The 20004-nt window shown below is 48.8% G+C and overlaps 1 protein-coding gene and 1 pseudogene across 6 annotated transcripts in view; one reads left to right on the top strand and one right to left on the bottom strand.

The window, feature by feature from the left end:
* The window catches only part of LOC142579011 (uncharacterized), a 465789-nt gene that overhangs the window by 163925 nt on the left and 281860 nt on the right, over nt 1-20004 (bottom strand). The gene's annotated exons all lie outside the window — the stretch shown is intronic.
* Nucleotides 7088-9153, top strand: LOC142571440 (uncharacterized; annotated as a pseudogene).

Below are 20004 nucleotides of genomic sequence, written 5' to 3'. Positions count from 1 at the left end.
TGAACATGGAACTCCTTCCAGATGCGCACTCACTTTATTCTCTTATGACTAAAAGTAAAAGTGTACGTGAGATCATTTCGGTACTCGCCGCCATGACACGACAGATGCTGACCACTCTATGCGCCCTTCTAGGACACAGTAATTAGTGCCCAGGCTGCTTCTCTATTCCAAAAAAAAAAAAAAACGAACACAGTGGACTGTTGAACAAGCGTTGACCTAAGTAAGCACGCCCACTTTACCGTTTAGGACCTCTGCAGGCAAATACTTCCACCGGTTGCGTTTTCGCCTTCAAGAACACTCACGAATACGACTTGTCGTAGCACTTCAGTAGAATAGGCATTATTTATTCCAATATGGCGGAGGAAAAGTAGCATTAATATGTTTCATTCAATTAGCTCGTTTCACAGCGCAACTGTTTGTGAAGACAGTCGTCTTAACGGAAAGCATGGACAAAAGGCAACGTGATAGTGGACGGTTGTACAGACTAATTCCAACTTCGACGGGATTCTGTACACTAGCGTAATGACTCAAGTACTGACCGGCCCAGGCAGATAAAGCGAAACTAACAAGTGACATCTCCAGCGCGGCTAATATACATCAGTCTTGTTTAGACATTAAACAATGATAAAAAAACCGTGCTTGTTAAAGAAAAAAAAAAGGAAGCGGCCACCCTTTGTAAGGCTACGGACACCAAATGAAGCCGTCTCGACTGTTCGCCAAGCAACAAAGCCGGAGCGCCCACATCTGCCGCTGACACTGGTCGCCCGTATATATAGAGTCCGGCGCTTTCCCCTTTGTCCGGGCTTCGCTCCTGTGTCCGTCAACGGTACAGGCAGCGGCGCGACCGGTGAAGTGTGTGGTCGTGTACGGTGTGTGCGTGCGTGCGTGCGCGCAGCACGGCCGCATATCGTGCCTGCGTGTGTGTGCCACGCGTTCGACCGGCGCCGTCTCGCCAGTGATGGATGCGCGTATCCGTACTCTCGCGGCCCGCCGCTGACTCTTAATGGGCTTGGGGGCGTACGCCGAGCAGCAGTTCGTTACCTCGCTGACGGGTTTACGCGGAGCCGCTGCTATTTCAGAGCGCCGTCGTCGCGTACACGTGCGGGAGGCGACGTTTCTACGGAGTCTGTTGTGGTGGGCACGCAGCCGAGTACGCGATGGAGTGGGGAAGCGGAAGTGGGGACGGGCGACATATGACGGACGCGCGTATGGTGACAGCCGAGTACTGGCCGCTACGACACGTCGCAACAAATTCGGCGCCGATGGACGGCGCATCGTCTCGCGCGCGTGCACGAGACTCTCTTTCGTGGACTGCACCCCCGGGAGCGAGCCACTCTCGCAGGCCTGCGTTGTCGAGCTGGCTTCCTGATGGCCACTTGAAGTCAGTGCGCAGACGAACATGTTTCCTCATGTGGCCGCGTACGCGGCGATAGATGAGCCGGGGTCGGTAGCTTCAACGAAAGAAGAGCTTTACTGTTCACAACGTTCCAGGACTGCCACCCAAAGCCGCGATTTCTGCTCTGTGGAATGAGTAGAAGAGAGTCTAGTATCTGGCTCATTCGTACGAGATTGCCGATTCGCTATGCACAGCGTTGTTAATTGTGCCGGCTAGCTGTTAAAGAGACACAATTACATATGCTTTCGTCGAAAATGAAACGAAATAATGCGGAAATGTCAGTGTGATACAACACAGGAATTCTCCCTGCGTACATGTGGCCCTGCCATCGTTAACTTCAAGCATCTTGCAGATGATGTTTCGTTTTGTACGAATGGCTTCTCGAGAAGTTCTCTTAAACGTACAGCTTATGCAGAATGTATCCGAGGTGTTTTTCAAATTTAATTTGGATCAAGCAAAAGTATACGGACGAGGGATTACGCGATAAAGCCGATTTGCCCAACTGCCTCTGAATGTAACCTGAAATTGAGGAATGCGCTCCAAACTTGGCATTGCGAACTTTCTAGTGCACTTCTCAATTTCGTTTTGTGCGTCTGAATTACGAAGAAATTAAGTATTTTCGGCGAGTCTGTGGTCCGTATGCTTTTGCTCACGTGTGTACGCTCGTATTTCGGGAAAAAGCTTACGAGGGAAACGTTTATAGCATGTTGAGAACAAGAATAGCGAAAAAGGAATTGGGGGAACGCAGTGGCTTGATTTTTAAGCTAGTGATTCGCATGTGTTGCGAAATAAATGACAACATTGGGGATATTATCCGCTTTTTGAATGATCAGTTAATTATAGAGGGGCGTTCGCCTGCGGTTATTTTCACATGTATAATATGAAACGAAGCACACGCTGAAGCGAGAGAGTACACTTGAATTGTACGACATATGCCTTGCGTGCATCCTGCCTGTACCGCTTTTATTGCCAAACAGGATACAAAGCCGAAACCCAGTGAACGGGCACGTTAAGACATGAAAGAAGAATCGGTGTATAACGCGGGCTCCGTCATCCCCGGCAAAGTCAATGAGAGTAGAAAGTGTCGCGAAGTTACCGAGAAGTTACGTATACGCCATTGACAGCGCAAAATTGGCGCGGCGCAACATAATAAATACATCGGGCCCTTTCTTAGTGTAGCGCCGTTCTTGAAGCGAGCAGATATAATCGCTTTCTCGATTGAGGAAGGTGAGCAAATTACATAGCTTGGTGATACGAGTAGTATTCGACGAGTGGTATGTCTGACGGATATTGGTGTTCACCTGATTATATAACGCAACTCTGCAGGAAGAAGGCCATGTGATTTGGTGCAGGGTGCGCGCTATCTTCGCGTCCCAAGCAATACTGCGCTCGTTCATATCGCAGTTCACATGCGGGAATGTAGCGTATTTCCCAATTTCGTATATAGGCAATGCCTTGCTGCTGGTCTGACAGAGATGTTATTAGCGCGTCACAGGTCGCAAAGCAATGTTTCGGAGAGTTTCAGTGCTGGTTACAAGACATTAAGAAAAGGTGAGAAACAAAGTTGCTACTAGCTTCGCGATCGCATTAATTAATTAATTAATTAATTAATTATTAATTAGTGGTTTTGAAATACTGTGACCCGTGAAGTCCAGGTGAAGCTAATCGACCTCAAGTGTTCGACGGAATTCAGAGGCATTCGTCGGGAGTAAACTATGGCTACGGTTTTGCGTGGATGTTGTCAAAAGCAAGTGTGGAAACAGCGCTTTGAAACTCCGGTTGCATGCGGAAGGCAGAAACCGCGATACAATCACTGCGCTAGAGAACAGCACAGATCAAACACTAAGACTAATCAAACGGATTGCCACTAGACACTAAGGCATGAAGGAGGCCGGCCTAATTCATTTAGTGCAGGCCTTTGTCATCAGCCGCGTCGTCCATGTGGCACCGTACCTAACATTTGGCGAGACAGAAAAAAAAAAAACATCATGGAATGCATCATCAGACGAGCGTTCAAACAGTCAATTGGTATCCCAGTCACAACACCCAACGACAAACTCTTAGAATTGGGGTACATAACACGCTTGATGAAGTAATCGAGGCGCCCGCCACTGCCCAATGCGAAAGACTCACACAGAGCCCCACGGGGCGACATATTCTATGGAAACTAAACATTCGCTAGAAATCACAACACGGTATGAACCTCAGCATTCCATTAGAGACGAGGAGGAATGTTAAAATTCCTCCACTGCCAAAAAACATGCACCCGGAGAACCACAAGGAGCGACGAGAGGCAAGGGCGCGCCACATTGAGCGCAAATACCATGATGCAGAGGGCGTGGCCTACGTAGACGCAGCGGAATATAGAGAACGCAGAGAGACGGCCGTCATAACGGTAGCTAGCGGAACCGCGAAGACGGACAACCCCGAAGTGGCGGAGGAATCAGCAATATCATCAGGGGTAGCCTCCACTAAAGCTAGAATTATCATAAGCGACTCAAAGATCGCAGTTCATAATTTCGCAAAAGGACGCATCTCGCCTGAGGCGCTCAAAATTCAAAACAATAACAACGACCATCATCGGGGGACGATCCAGATTATTTGGGTACCCGCTGTTGGATCTCTTTCGACGAAGGTTCATCCATAGCGCTGCCACCAGTTGTAGGATCTGGAGAAAAATCCCAATTGCTATCCCCCAGATACTGGACCTTGCCGTTGGGTGCGGGAGTTGGCCGAGGTTGAGGAGGACGTCGGGATTAAAAACTAGAGGTTTATTTACATTATTTACAGTGAGAGTACAAAGAAATTAACAGTCATAAAATCATTACGGGCCGGCAGCAACTCGGACGCTGCGGCCCGTGGCAGGAAGCTCGAAAGAGATGAATGAAGAAATGCTCTCTTGCTGCTCCCGGTCTGTGTCTTTTAAGCCCTTCGATGTCTCCAAGTCACGTCACGTTCGGCCAATCGGCGAGCCCGCTCAGGTGCCGTCATTTTCGGCCAATGGTAGGTGCCCGTGCGATTGTGTCACACCCAGCGCACAGGGTCGCTCCTTGGGCCCCAATTGTCCGAGGGCTTACTTCTCTCTGCGGTATTGCCATCCTTACTTGCAAGCGCCGTCACAATAGGCGGAAGGGGGCGACGTTTCAGTGCTGCAAAGCAGCTTTTCTCGGACCCTGCGTTACCTGGAACCGTGCCAGGCTCCCGCTACACTTTCGGGAAAAGTCAAGCAGTGAATAGCTCCACCTGCGGCGCACGAGGTGGGGGACGCCAACTCGTTTGCACGTGCCGCGCCTCGGGAACGGGGTAGATGTGCTTCTGCATTTCTTAATTAGCTGATGTGGTCTGGTGAACTCGAAGTAGGATCAGGAAAAGGTCCCGTATCTAACACCGCGCACTCCTCTCTCCCCGGTAAAGAGGCGGCTCACAACGTAGCTCGAGGGCTTACTCGCCGAGCAAGTGAGCCAGCCCAGCCAGGAACGAGAGGAGACCGCATGGTCACCTACAAAGAAATCACCGATTACTATTGGCTGGAAAGGAACCGGCACCCACCACCTCATCCAGAGCTAACCAAGAAGCAGGCGGTATAGCCTGGCGCCTCCTGCAAACAAACATGTATTCTAACCCGGTGGCCTGCAGCAGATTCTATCCAGGGCAATATAATGATCAACGTAAATTATGTATGCGTAGGGCGGATCTGCCACATATTCTGTGAGCATGCTCGAAGGAGGCTCCTTTCGAGAGCCGCAAAATTCAAATCCGGCAGCAGTGGGAGACTCTGCTGCTCAGCTCAGACCAGCGAGACCAGGGGCGACTTGCACGAACATTCAATAACGAAAATATTAACAAATTTAAGAAACGCGTTCTTAAATGTTCCATAAAGAACGCCTAGTCCGCACAAGAACGTGTTATTGAATTCGGTATTACTTTCGTTATTAAATGTACGTACAAGCCGTGATGGGCCGTCCAGCTAGCCGAAGCAGCCGCTGAGATCCAGGGATCTCGGCCGTCTGCTAGGCGGACGGAGGCTGCGTCCGCCCTCGTGATTACTGGCATCAAGAAAAGTTGACTCTCTCTCTCTCTCTCTCTCTCTCTCTCTCTCTTTGTCTCTCTCTTTGGTAACTCCAAACAGCGTGACATCGGGATACGTGTCAGGGATGGCAACCAGTGCCACGTGACCTACCCTAGACAAACCTTCCGCATGTAAAGGGTCTAACGTTTCGGATAACGTTCCGGATCGCGCAGCTGCCCCCGAAAGTAGCATTCGCCCGCGCCATTTTTTTGTTTTTTAGTTTTCGAGCCTTTAACCAGACCAAGCCAAAAAAAGAAAATAACATTGCTGTTTTCGATGCGAAGCAGCGCACGCAGCAGCTGCAGCATCGTGATGCTGTGCAGTGAAGCTGCAAAAAGGCAACAGTAAAGGAAGTTAAAAATTATTAGCCCTACCGTATTACAGTAGCTCATGGGCTGTAGGGGTAGCCGCAGTGGGGGGCTGTGATTTATTACAATGTGAGGTTCTTTAATGAACACCCAGAGCGCGGAGCATTAGCGTTTTCTTACATTTCTCCTTCTCCAGGATGCGGCCACCGATGCCGGGGATCAAACCCGTAACCTTGTGTTCAGCAACAGAATGCCATAGTTTCTGCGACACCTCGGCAAAGTATAAAAGAAGCTGGGATACACATCAGCTCACCCTCATCGCGGACGTCTTCTACCTCACTAGACTCGGTTCAGGCCTACACCGAGATACACCGGATACACCATCGCCTTTACGAGTCCCGGAGTCATAGCTACCTGATGTCACACTCACGAAAATTTTGGAAGCGACGACTTCATGCTCGAGATCGTGGTACAAGAGCCCACAACACAACGTACGCGGCCGACTCAGGTGATTGACTGGGACTCCTTTCGCAAGTACAGGAAAGCACGCCTCCCGCCATTATCGACATCAAAACATGGACAACCGAAATTTTCAAGCAAGTGGCTGACGCAACGCAAATCGTTGAGTTAGAGGACTCAATCCCACATTGCGACCGCTACTACGCCCATCTCTGGGAAGCGCAAGAAGTCGCTTGAAGCTCTTCTCGCCACTCGAAAATGGGACCGAGATATCCGTCGTCGGCTGGCGCGCGCCTGCAAAAACATCGAGAACTATGCAACCGAACTCACCCAACAGAGCTGGCACAACATTTGTAACCAGATGAACAAGACTCCTAACCCTCGTAACACGTGTAACCTTCTCCGACATCTACTGGACCCGGCTGGAGGCAAGATCCGAGCACGCCAACAGATGGAGCGAATCTTCCACCAGTATCCTGGCACGCCAGATGAGCTCACATAAGAGCTCCTTGACACTTACATGCGCCCCGAACCGGCAACCAGCCTCTCCTCTATCAGGGCTTGGCTAACCCTAGTCTAGACTCTCCAATTACTTTAACGTAGGTCCGTGCAAAACTCAATCGCCTCAAGACCAACTCGGCGGCCGGCCCCAACCACATATATAACGCGATGCTTAGGAATCTAGATGACGCCTCTATGCGCGCCCTCACCGACTACCTTCAAAAGTGGTGGGCCAGCGGTACCATCCCGCAGGAATGGAAGTGCGCCAAGCTAGTCTTCATCCACAGGCTGGGAAAACCACCCACCTTGGTCAGCCTCCATACCATCTATACTACGTCCTGCATTGGGAAGTTAATGGAACATGTTATACAGACCAGACTCATTCGTTACCTCGAAGACAACCACCTCCTACCAGACACGATGTTCGGCTTCCGCCCTCACTTAGCAGCCCCAGACATTATGCTTCTCCTCCATCACCAGGTTGTCATGCGTCGCACAGTAGACACAAAAGTCTTCGCCGGCCTCGATGTTGCCAAGGCCTTCGACAACATCCTACATGAAGCGATGATTCAACAACTCCAGAATCTCGGCGTCGGACATCGCACGTATGCGTACGTCCGAGACTTCCTGACCGACTGCAGAATACAACTCAGCACAGGCACGGCACATCCCTTCACCATCTATCTTGGGAAACCACGGCACGCCGCAATGCTCCATGCTCTCGCCGCTGCTTTTCAACGTTGCATTGCTAGGCCTGCCCAAGCTTCTGGCTGACATCCCCCACCTACACCACAGCCTTTATGCTGACGATCTCTCTTTGGAACACACACGGCAGTGACGGCCAGATCGAAGAGACTCTACCGACCGCCCTCGATCTGGTCGGAGACTATCTCGACACGGTTGGCCTCAGCTGCTCGGCGACCAAGTCAGAATATATCATCATCCCGTCCCCAGGACGACGCCCGCCAAACGTATTTCCTGAGATCAACCTCCAGGTGCGAGGAAACTCCATCCCTCGTACAGATCCCATCAAAATTCTGGGCCTACATTTGCAGGCAAACGGCAGTACCAATATGTCACTCCAACGCATCGACCAGTCGGTGGTAGAGATCGGACGCCTACTCAAGCGAGTCTCCAACAAGCAACGACGTATGCGAGAGTCCAACCTCCTGCGCCTCGTTCAGGCCCCTCATCGGCTCCCGCATCACTTGCTCTGCACCTTACCTATACGTCTCAACCACTCCGAAAGCGAATGGCTAGAGGCGTCACTTCGCAAAGCATATAAGACGGCCCTGAGGCTTCCAATGTCCACAGCTACTCACAAGCTTATGGCTCTCGGCATCTCCAACACTGTGAGCGAAGTGATCGAAGCTACTCTCACCGCCCAATACGAGCGGCTCTCACTCATAAAGAGATTCTAAAGAAACGAACGCTGGCCGAGCGGTGCTGCAGCAAGTTGGGATCTCACCAATGAGGGAGGCTCCCATTTATATTCACTTTGCACCGGAATATCATCAAAATCTGCGCATCCCTCCCATTCTCAAACGGATGAATCCGGAACACCACGCCGAGAGAACACCACGCCCCCGTGCCCGTCAATTCGAGAAACGCTTCAGCGGACGTCCGGATGTTACATATACGGACGCCTCTTACCACCCCTCGAAGCCAGCGATGGTGGTGGTAGGTAGCCCTCGCCCCGCACCGTAGCTGGTACACAGCCTGCCGCATTCGCAACGCAGAAACCGTCACCGCAGCAGAGGAGGTTGCCATTGCGCTGGTGCTAACTGATCATAATGCCAAAGTCGTCATCAGTGACTCTCAACAGGCGATCCGCAACTACGATGCCGGCCGTATCTCTCGCCTGGCGTCGCACATTCTACTTTCTACTCCCCCCCTCTCCCATCCCCCGCTTACTCCTTTGGGCTCCAGCCCATGAGTCGCTCAGCGGAAACACCGAGGTGCACACACTTGCCCGAGATCTTAGCTGTCGAGCAGAGTGTAGGACCCACCGCCCCGCTTCCCCTGACACGATTATCTCGCACGATTTTCTACTCACCACTTACACGGACATCCTCCAGTACTACCGACTCAGCAGATGCATATATCCTCCCGCACACCACGATCTAACAAGACGCGAGGCCGTCCAATGGCGCAGACTTCAAACGGGCAGCTTCCCGCACCACCTCTTGTACGGTAGAATCTTTCCGCAACAGATAGCGCCTGGGTGCAAACATTGCTCAGCTCCGGCCACTCTCATACACATGACATGGACACGTACGCATTACAACGCAGACAGCGTAAACACCCCAGAATCGTGGGAGTCCCTCCTGCGTGCCTCCGAGCCAGCAGACCAACGCCGGTTGATCCAGCGCGGCGTGGAGGCCGCGGCATCCCAAAGGATTCCCGCCGACCTCCTCTAAGCCAGCACAACCGGTCCTCGGACTGGTCCCCTCTTTTTGGGTGAAATAAAGAGTTCACCACCACCACCTGGAGTTGCAAACGACGACGTACTGAAGTGTAGTAGTAGCCGAACGAAATAGCGGCGCACAAGAGCCCCAGTCAAGTTTAAGTGTAAAAACGTCAACCGATTTAACGGATGAAATGTAGAATCATCGCGCCGAAGCCAACCGACGCATGCGAAAGCGCAATGAAGAGTGTTTGCTCTTTCTAAAGTACGATTACGTTGGTCCATGCTTCGTAACCTGAATGTAAAGTTTCTGAGGAAGAACCAAAAGCGGGAAAGGCACTGCCGTTTCGCGTTCGTGGCTTCGTTTTTACTCGTTCTTTGTTATTTCGCTCTTCGTACTTAGCACTTCATTTCTTTTTCCTCGAATAGGGGACTATACGGACAAAATCGCGAATTCACGTGGCAGACGGAGCGAAAAAAAATCACAAGAATAAACAGCAAGAAAGAAACGTGAGAGAGAGGGATGAATGAGATGCGATAGGCAGGGAGGTTAACCGGAAGATAGCAAGTTTGCTACCCTACACTGGGGAAGGGGTAAGGAGAGGCAAAAAGACAAAGAAAGAAATGCACACACATAGAAAAAGAGGGAAATAACACACACGCACAAATAAACACACACAGCGAGAGAGAGAGAGAGAGAAAGAGAGAGAGAGAGAAAAGAACTCAGGAGTGTCAAAGTCATTCAAACAGGTCGCTTGACCGGAGGTACTTCAGAAGCGCCTTCGTCGCCTTCTGGTGTGAAGACCGCATCAGTCGGTAGTCGTCTGATCACAAAGCGACCGGTCGTCGAGGCGTGGCAACGCCGGCCGTCACGAGCGACTGTGTCTGGGAACTGTAGCGGGGACAATGACAGATGACATGTTAGTACCCGCAGTGGTTGCTGGTGTTGGGCTGCTGAACACGAGGTCGCGGGATCGAATCCCGGTCACGGCGGCCGCATTTCGATGGGGGCGAAATGCGAAAACACCCGTGTACTTAGCTTTAGGTGCACGTTATAGAGCCCCAGGTGGTCGAAATTTCCGGAGCCCTCCACTACGGCGTGCCTCATAATCAGAAAGTGGTTTTGGCATGTAAAACCCCATAATTTTATGATATGTTGCCGCAACTATCACAGGCAGCACTGTCAGCTATTCCGGTGTGGCAAGCAAATCTATTCGTAAAGATTATCCAAGCTACAGTCGGCACTGAACAGTTGTCTCGATTCGGAAAAGTCCAGATGGAATGCGTAGTCGCAGGGATGGGTCCAGGCCCTAGAAACATATCTAACCGACGACGATTATGAAGCATCCGCCATCGACTTTTTTGGCCATCATACACTGGTACACTAGTGATCGGCGCCGTGTATCACTCGCCAGCGTTATAAAGGAACAAAGTGAGTGAATTCAACCGGTGAGAAGGGCAAGTTGGCTACGCACTTCGACAGCGCAGCGCAAAACGTTTGCAGAACACGAGCATCAACGGCTCTGGCTGAAACTGTCCCCCCCCCTCCCCCTGTTCTAAATATAAATGTATTTAAGGAGAGGTTGGTGCCTATGTGTGGCGTAGGCTACTCCTCTTCTCTTACGTGATAGTCATCGTCGGAAAGTTGTCAACAATAACCAAACTGGACAAATAAACACATGAACGAACATTCACGTACTAAGTCTCAGTACTGCAATATAAATATTCGCGGAACAGAAAAGTTGAGGTAGCATAAATACTCACAAAACCAAAACGTTCACACGCAGCACAGAGTTCACGCAGGATAAATGTTCACAAAGCCAATATATTCACACAGAAGATGTTGGGCACTTGAATGCGACACTCTAAATGAAACAAATACAAATGCTACATGAACATGAAGGCACAATGAACATGTAATTAAGGGTACCTGTTAATAATAACAATGCGAATATAACTATTGTATGACTTAGTATTTTTATGGCATTTTTGATTCCTCCAAAAATCGTACTAAGGCGCGCGCAGCGATGGTTTGAAATTTTTCTGCTGGCTATAGACATAAAATTTTCCTAAGGATAGTGGCCGTCTATCCAAGCCATGTAGTTTTTTCGAGAGATTCTTGCGGGGAGAACCGCAATTTTTACAGTGTGTTCTATGTCTTCTTCAGCCTCTTATTCACATGAGCATGTAGCACTGTTAGTTTTTCTTATCGTATACAGGAAGCTTTTAGTATAGGCAGTGTCTAGTCGAAGCCTATGAACTGTTGTTTGAACAGATCGACTAACTTTAAACGGAATATTGAATTATATTCCAGAATCTAAACGGAATATTGAATTCTATTCCAGGATCTATATTATATAATTGAGAGTTCTGCGCATCATTTATGAACCAAGTTTTCTTGGACAATCTACCGCATAGTTTGTTCAATAGACATCGCGCATGACTCGCCGCTAGAGGAAGTAGTGATAATTCATTCTCTTGATGTGATGCACGTGCCATGTGATCAGTTGTTACATTTCCCATGATTTCACAGTAAGTTAGAATCCACTGGAAAGTTATGTCGTGTCCTAGATCTTTCACTATGGCGTATGTCTTCTGTATTTCGTATGTCAATGTGCTGTTTGCTTTTCTTAAGCTGATTTCTTTTAAGCACAGCAATCTCGCTTGTGAGTCACTCAGAATTTCCAACGAAGTGGTTCTGACTGCTGACACATGTAACGTAAGGCAGAAAGTATTGCGTAAAGTTCTGCAGTTGTGGACGTTGTAAAGTGGCAAAGCTTATAAGCTCTTTTCTCTTGGTATACAGGTATATAAAACGCAGATGTAGAGCTTTGTTTCCAGCATGATGCATCGGCATACACGTGAATGTGATCTACGTACTTAGTGTAAAGATGTGATAAAATTATTTGCTTTATCGCAACTACGGGCATATCACATTTGCGACCTACTCCAGGTATTGAAGTGACTATTTCGGGAATTGCTAGTCGCCAGAGGGGATGAGTTGCGCAAGTAGGCTAGTATTCGTAAGCAGGTAGTAAGTTTTTGCACCGCCGTAGTTCTTCGTGTATACGTGCAGCGGTTCTATCCTGAAGGTCTCGGCATAGTGGATGATTAGCGTGTTATGTAGCCAAAATAAAAGGTGACGACAAGTTTCCATGAATCTTAGTGCATCAAAAGTTGGTTGGCGGGACTCTGCTATTACCAAACCACTGGTAGATGCACGCGGAACACTAAGACATATGCGAAGGATTCTGACCAACAATCTTTGAAAGAAAAGAAGAGGAAGACGACGCTGTTCGATCTGTTGTCACCTCAGCTCTGTAATTTTTGCATAGGTTTTGCTATTCATTAAGTGAATTATTTATATCCTTGGAAGACGGCCGCATCTTTAAGGCGGTACTGTCCCTATGGGAAGGGCACGGCTGCTCCGGCGCCGGCATCTTTAAAGGGACAGCGCCATCCGAAGGAAGCCAGCGTGACGGAGGCGGCCATGGCCTCGCAAAGTGTGGAGCTGCCAGACATCAGGGACGATAAGCAGTCCAGTGCGTCATCATCGCTCAGTGGGGACGACACAACTATCGTCGACCCTGACGAGGAAGTGGCTGATATGGCGGAAGTGGACAGCGACGGCTTCAAGGTGGTGAGTCATCGGAAGCAAAGAACGGTAGGAATCCCAGTGGTAGTTTTGCCAACAGAGAAAGGTGTTGATTTGAGAGAGCGGAACCCTATCAGGCTCTTCGAAGCCATTAAAGTACTGCTGGGATCTGCCCCGATTCGCAGCCGCTTCACAACGCAAGGTGCTCTTTATTTAGATATCGCAACGGAAGAGCAAGTTGACATTCTTCTCCGGTGCTCTCAGATTGGTGACATAAGAGTTAAAGCCCGGCTGCCCCACTCCTACATGACTAACACATGTGTTATTAGGGGAGTACCAGTGTGGTATTCGGAAAGCGACCTTCTTGACTACTTGAAACCGCAAGGTGTTCTCCACGTGAAACGTCTAATGCGCCGGGTGGAGACTCAAGAAAAAGAATGGGCAGCGAAACCTACTAACTCTGTTGTGATAACGTTTGCTCCCAACACCGAGCGTCCCGAAAAAATTGACCTCGGTTTTACCAAGCATGCAGTCAAAGAATTCATTGAACCTCCTCCACAATGCTTTAGGTGCCAACGCTTTGGGCATGTAGCCAAAGTTTGCATCTAAGATCAACGTTGCAAACGATGCGGTGGCGCCCACGATTACAAAGCCTGCAAGGCAGATTTTGCTTGCGCTAATTGGGGTGGTGACCATCCAGCGAGTTTCGGTGGCTGCCCCTTCGGTGTAAGCGCCTTCATTAGTGGTCCCAAACCACAACCTACTGAGAAGCCGATACCTGGAAGTGACGAGTTCCCGGCGTTAGATTCGGAAGTTGAGTTCCCTGCGTTAGAGTCGGAAGTTCGTAGCGTGGTAACAAGCAACGTCAGTGAGCGACCTGAGCCTAGCAAGACGGCAAAGTCCTCTGTGGTTGAGTCGGTTGTTCGATCTGCTGCAGCAAAGTGTCCCAGTTTCTCAGCGACCAGATCACAGCCAGACTCGACAACATGGAGGACATTCCCTCGCCTCAAAAGAGATGAAGAAACCAGCTGCAGTGGCCAAGAGTGGGTCCCAGTCCGCAACTTTTGTTGAAGTTGTGAGGCAGTGCGTACAGCAAAATAAGGAGCTCAAAAATCAGGACCTGTCCGACCTTCTGCGAGTTTTGTTTGAAGTCCTGCGCTCATATGTTCAAGCGATGCAGACTGGCACCCTGAAGAACTTTCTACAGCTCGTTCTTTCCTTTGACTCCATGATTGCCACATTCGCAGCGACCTTTACCTTATAATAAGGCTAGTCTTCTTCAACCTCGTGCAACTAAAAATCCCCGAAAAGTGCCGTTTATTATGCAATGGAACTGCGCTGGGATTATAAGTCGATTAGCAGAACTTAAATTATTCCTGAAAGATACGTGTGTTCCAGTATTGGCCCTCTCGGAGGCTGGCCTACCAAGCGGGAGATCTTTGACTGGATATGCCGCCCATAAGAATTGCAGCATAAAGTCATTTCCCGCGGGAAGTGCCGCCCTTTACATACGAAGAGAAATCCCTCAAGTGACTTTGAACGTCACCGATCTTTGCACCGATAGTATTGAGGTAGCGGCTCTGAGGATACGGCTTGGCTTCCGAACTCTTTCTGTTGCATCCGTATACATGTCTCCGCGGAAGAAGGTAGCAATGGACTTGTTTCTCCAGCACCTTTGTGACTGTTGCCCAGCGCCCCGAATTATCTGCGGGGACTTCAACGCCCATCACTCTGTCTGGGGTGACTGGAACACAGATTCCCGCGGACGCAAACTTGTAGAAGTTATCGACAGTTTGGACCTGTGCGTGGCCAATGACGGAAGTCCCACTTTGTTCCGGCCTCCAGCTTCAGCCGCATCTATAGACCTAACCTTGCATTCATCTGACGTCCGCGTGAAGTGGTCAACTGCACCTGACCGCATGGGAAGTGATCACTATCCAATTTTAGTGTTTACTGCCGACTTCCATATGCGCGGCTCTAAAATTAGCCATGTTGTTAATTGGGACAAATACAGGGAGCAACTTGCATGTGTTTCTGGTGATGTGATAGACAAAATGATTTCTGGTAAGATGGCTGCTACCACAGCGGTCAAGTTGCCTAATCATTTTCCGACTCCGGATTTAAAACTCAGGAACCTTTGCACAGCGTGCAAAAGGGCGGAGCGACAATTGATGTGGAAGAAGGACGACAGATCCTTGAAGACGACCTTCAATAGGCTTAACTCTGCCATTCGACGCCATACGAACAAGCTCTGTAGGTCGCAGTGGGCGTCCTTCTGCGCTAGCTTGACGGTTTTCTCACCTATGACGAGAATTCGGCGAGTAATTGGCGGTCTTGCTGGTGATTCTCGTCCTAGAAAACCTTTCGAAGCGCTTGCACTGCGCAAGCAGAAGCCTCTCGTGTGCTTGGCAGAGGAATTTTCAGATGCATTTGTAAGTGCAAGTTCAGGAATTCATGTCTGCGCTCTGCCTGCAACATCTACGTCTGAGATGGACGCCCTGTTTACACTTCGAGAGCTACAGACAGCACTCAACAGCCTGCGTCGTCGATGTGCACCAGGTCCTGACGGCATGACCAACCAGATCATGCAGAACCTACCTCTGAAACACCGGAAGATGCTCCTAAGCTATCTCAATCGAGTGTGGGAGACTGGCGACGTTCCTCATTCGCTTGTGGCTTGTGTTGTCCCAGTGCTGAAGCCCGGCAAAGAAATGACAGACTTTTCCTCGTATCGTCCTGTATCACTAACGTCGTGCGTGGCTAAGCTCATGGAGAAGCTGGCAAGTAAGCGTTTATCTTGGTGGCTCGAGTATAGAAGGGCTCTGCCAACATGCATGACTGGATTCCGAACAGGTTTAAGCGCGAAAGATAGCGTCTTGGACTTGATAAGCCATATTGAACTTCATAGAGCTTTCGGCCTTTCAACACTAGTTATTCTCCTAGACGTATCAAAGGCTTATGATAGCGTCCTTCAGAGCTCAATACTAAATAGTTTGCAGGCCATGGGTGTGCAGGGCTATCTTCTGCGATTCATTCACTAATTTATCAGTGATTGTAAAATTCAAGTGCGGTTAGGAAGTACCACAAGCACCGAAAGGGCAGTATCGCGAGGTGTACCTCAGGGAAGTGTTCTTTCCCCAACACTTTTTAACGTTGTAATGGCTGGTCTGCCCGCTGAAGTGCAAAAACATTGCAGGCATGTCCATATGTCGATATACGCGGACGACGTTTGTCTTTGGTTAACCGGATATCAACACAAGCGTTTAGCTCTGATAGCTCGACAGGCATTACTTTCAGTTCAAAATTACCTTCAAGGTGTTGGGTTGATTCTCTCGGTGGAAAAATCTGGCTTCATCATGTTTCCAGGTAGAGGAAGAAGGTATGCGCGGCTGAAGATAGACCTTGATCAATCTTGCCTTCGACAATTGAAATACAAGCGCTTTTTGCGCGTCATTATTGACTACCGCCTACAGTGGCGACGAGCTGTGGACTCGGTTGTGACATCGATATTTTCGCGTCTCAATGTGATCCGTACAGTTGCAAGTGAGCAATGGGGAAACCACCCTTCTTCAATGATCAGGTTGCACGATGCACTAGTGACGAGTCGAATAATGTATCAGCTCCCTTTAATTTCCCCCTCGATATCACAGCTGGAACGACTTGAGGTTCTGCACAGAAAGGGCCTAAGAAGGGCTCTCGGCGTTCCGCAGACTGCTCCTAACAATGCAGTACTTTATGAATCTCTATCGAGACCTCTTAGCCTAGTCGCTTCGCAAAGGTTACTGATGCAAATTGGCCGCCTCAAACAGACGCCAGCCGGCCGAACCCTTCTACAGCGCCTTCGAAAGAGATCCGAGTCCCGAGCGTACCTGGCACTAAATACTCTTGGTTACCTGGGTCTTGACGCTAGAGGTCGAACTAAGAGGTTGGTTGAAACCACCTTGGTCATTCGCGAGCCTCGATTGTTCGTTGACAATTCCTCACTTACGCGCTAAGCGGAGTTCTCCTCTGGCGGCAACGCGTTTGCTGGTACTGGAATATCTTGAGACTGAATATGCACGTCATCTTCAAATCTTTACTGATGGCTCTGTGGACAAGGTCAAAGGATCTAGTGCAGCTGCTTTTCACATTACCTCTTTGAAGTATGATTGCTCTGTTCGCTTCACTGCAGTCGTGTCCTCCACAATGGCCGAAAGCGTTGCCATTGAGGCAGCTCTAAAGAAACTACGGTTTTGTACCCCTCAACCTGTTGTCATTCTTACAGATTCAAAATCTGCCCTTCAAAGGTTAGAGCACGGGTTCCCTACTGGTGCCTTATGTGTTAGCTCCCTACGCTTGGTGCACAATCTCCAAATCAAAGGCTTCTCCATACGTTTCCAATGGGTGCCCTCGCATATAGGTATCATAAGCAACGAGATGGCGGACAGCCTCGCCCATAGAGCGCTGTCTGGGAATCCATTGAGAAGAGTGCCTCAAGAGGACAACAGACTCTTCAGAGAAGCGGTGTTGTGCCGCTTCAGTTCTTTGTGGAGCTCACCTCACAAGCCATGTGTGATCAAGGGTCTCAAATGAAACCAAGCCACCTTACTGCTCCGCATTCGCACGGGCTCTGCTCGTACCCCTGCGTGGATGTATAAGACTGGCCTGGCTTTACCACCATTATGTTCATCGTGTGGTGTGTGCGGTGACATAGAACATTACCTAATGTGCTGTACTGTGTATAACGCGGAAAGGAGGGTGTTATTCGGGTCCCTCAAGAAGACAGGAGTTCCTCACAGTTCTCTTCAGGACATTGTTTTCCCGCGCGGGAACCGGTTTTGTAGGAAGGAGGTCTCTCGCCTTCCTTTAAATTACCTACAGGACACGGATTTGGCCTCCACATGGTGAACTGAGGAGTGACCATTTGTAATTGTGAGGTCTGTGTCTGATTATGTGATTTATTTATTTTAAGTGTCGCTACAGTGGAGCAATTGCCGGCAGCAAATGCAACACTAATCCCACCAGTAGCCTACAACAACTCAACTCAACTCAGCCATCTTTGAATTGTTTCCTCTAGATTACAGGATATTCCATGTAGCACAGAAGCAGGGTATGCTATTCTTTGTCTAACGATTGCCGAGTAAATGCGTAATAAGGAAGAGGTTAAACTACCCCATCTCACTGCAGCAAATCGACGGAAAATGTTGATTAGGGAGTTGACTTTCTCCTCTAAGGCTTTTATATGGGGAGCCCATGATAGCTGTCTGTCTATGATAATACCCAAGAACTTGTGTCGTCGCACAAGTTGCAGACGCTGAAAGTCTAGCACGAGCTGGAATCTCTTGAGGCAGTTCCTTGTAAAAGGAAGTACAGCGGTTGTCTCATTTGAAATAATCATAGCTCTGCTTTTCAAAAAAATCATTAATTAGTGTTAGGCCAGCTTGTATCTTTTGCTGAACGGCTTGAGCACTCGAGTCAGATGCCCATATGCACAAGTCATCTGCATATAGTGAATAATTCAAGGTAGCAGGCACAACATGAGGTAATTTAGCCATAACACAGTAAAATAGAAATGGACTGAGTACACTACCCTGCGGAACGCCTTCATTCACTTTATGCTCTGTGCTTTTGCCATCAGAAGTTTCAATAAAGATTTTCCTGTCTCTTAAGAAATCCGCAATCCATCTCAGTGTTCGGCCAATTATGCCCAACTGAACTGCCCTGCCCTTCTGCAGGAAAGTGTGGGAACCCTCGAATTCTCTTTAGGTCGTTCTAACCTCTGTTTGCAATGAGCCGTAACTTTGCGTGCGCCCGAATCAGTTATTGCTAGCTTTGCATCTTAAACAGGCCATGGGACCTGGAGAAGAAGTTGGCCTTATTTCCGGGAAATGGCTCCTACTCTTGCATGCACGTTAATATACAAAGGCAAAAGATTGGAATCTCTACAAATCGTTTCCTTTAGTTTGTACTATTCTTTCCGTGTGCTGAGAATAAGTTTGTAATATTCATTTCGCGGTGCTGTCTCATATTTCACCTACAAAATGTGTGGTGCTGTGGGCGGGAGCTCGTATACGATCTAAAAGGCCACTGGAACGTTTAGTTGCACCTAGTAAAGTGATCTTCTACTCTTTCGCTACAATGACGTCTTTTTCGACCGCTTTCTTTCTTTTCTTTCTTTTAACGGGTGGCGTTATGAAACATTTCTTATTAGCTTCAAATGTGCTTATTTGAAGGAAATCTAAAAAAATAAAAAGAAAAGAAAATGAAATGAAAAGATCGAATGAATAAGCCTTCGAGAATGTCAAATTTTCATGTTAAATGCAATAAAGAAAAGCGGACAAAACTGCGGAGTCATCATCAGCCTAGTTACGCCCACTGCAGGGCAAAGGCCTCTCCCATACTTCTCCAACTACCCCGGTCATGTACTAATTGTGGCCATGTTGTCCCTGCAAACGTCTTAATGTCATCCGCCCACCTAACTTTCTGCCGCCCCTGCTACGCATCCCTTCCCTTGGAATCCAGTCCGTAACCCTTAGTGACCATCGGTTATCTTCCCTCCTCATTACATGTCCGGCCCATGCCCATTTCTTTTTCTTGATTTCAACTAAGATGTCGTTTACCCGCGTTTGTTGCCTCACCCAATCTGCTCTTTTCTTATCCCTTAACGTCACACCCATCATTCTTCTTTCCATAGCTCGTTGCGTCGTCCTCAATTTCAGCAGAACCCTTTTCGTAAGCCTCCAGGTTTCTGCCCCATATGTGAGTACTGGTAACACACAGCTGTTATACACTTTCCTTTTGAGGGATAGTGGCAACCTGCTGTTCATGATTTGAGAATGCCTGCCAAACGCACCCCAGCCCATTCTTATTCTTCTGGTTATTTCAGTCTCATGATCCGGATCCGTGGTCCCTACCTGCCCTAAGTAGATGTATTCCCTTACCACTTCCAGTGCTTCGCTACCTATCGTAAACTGCTGTTCTCTTCCGAGCCTGTTAAGCAATACTTTAGTTTTCTGCAGATTAATTTTCAGACCCACCCTTCTGCTTTGCCTCTCCAGGTCAGTGAGCATGCATTGCAATTGGTCTCCTGAGTTACTAAGCAAGGCAATATCATCAGCGAATCGCAAGTTGCTAAGGTATTCTCCATCAACTTTTATCCCCAATTCTTCCCACTCCAGGCCTCTGAATACCTCCTGTAAACATGCTGTGAATAGCATTGGAGATATCGTATCTCCCTGTCTGACGCCTTTCTTTATAGGGATTTTGTTGCTTTCTTTGTGGAGGACTACG

Source organism: Dermacentor variabilis, chromosome 1 (assembly GCF_050947875.1).
Source record: "Dermacentor variabilis isolate Ectoservices chromosome 1, ASM5094787v1, whole genome shotgun sequence".
In the NCBI taxonomy this organism is placed as follows: Eukaryota; Metazoa; Arthropoda; class Arachnida; order Ixodida; family Ixodidae; genus Dermacentor; species Dermacentor variabilis.
Note: the sequence above shows the minus strand (reverse complement) of the source record. Positions and strands in the feature narration are given on the sequence as shown.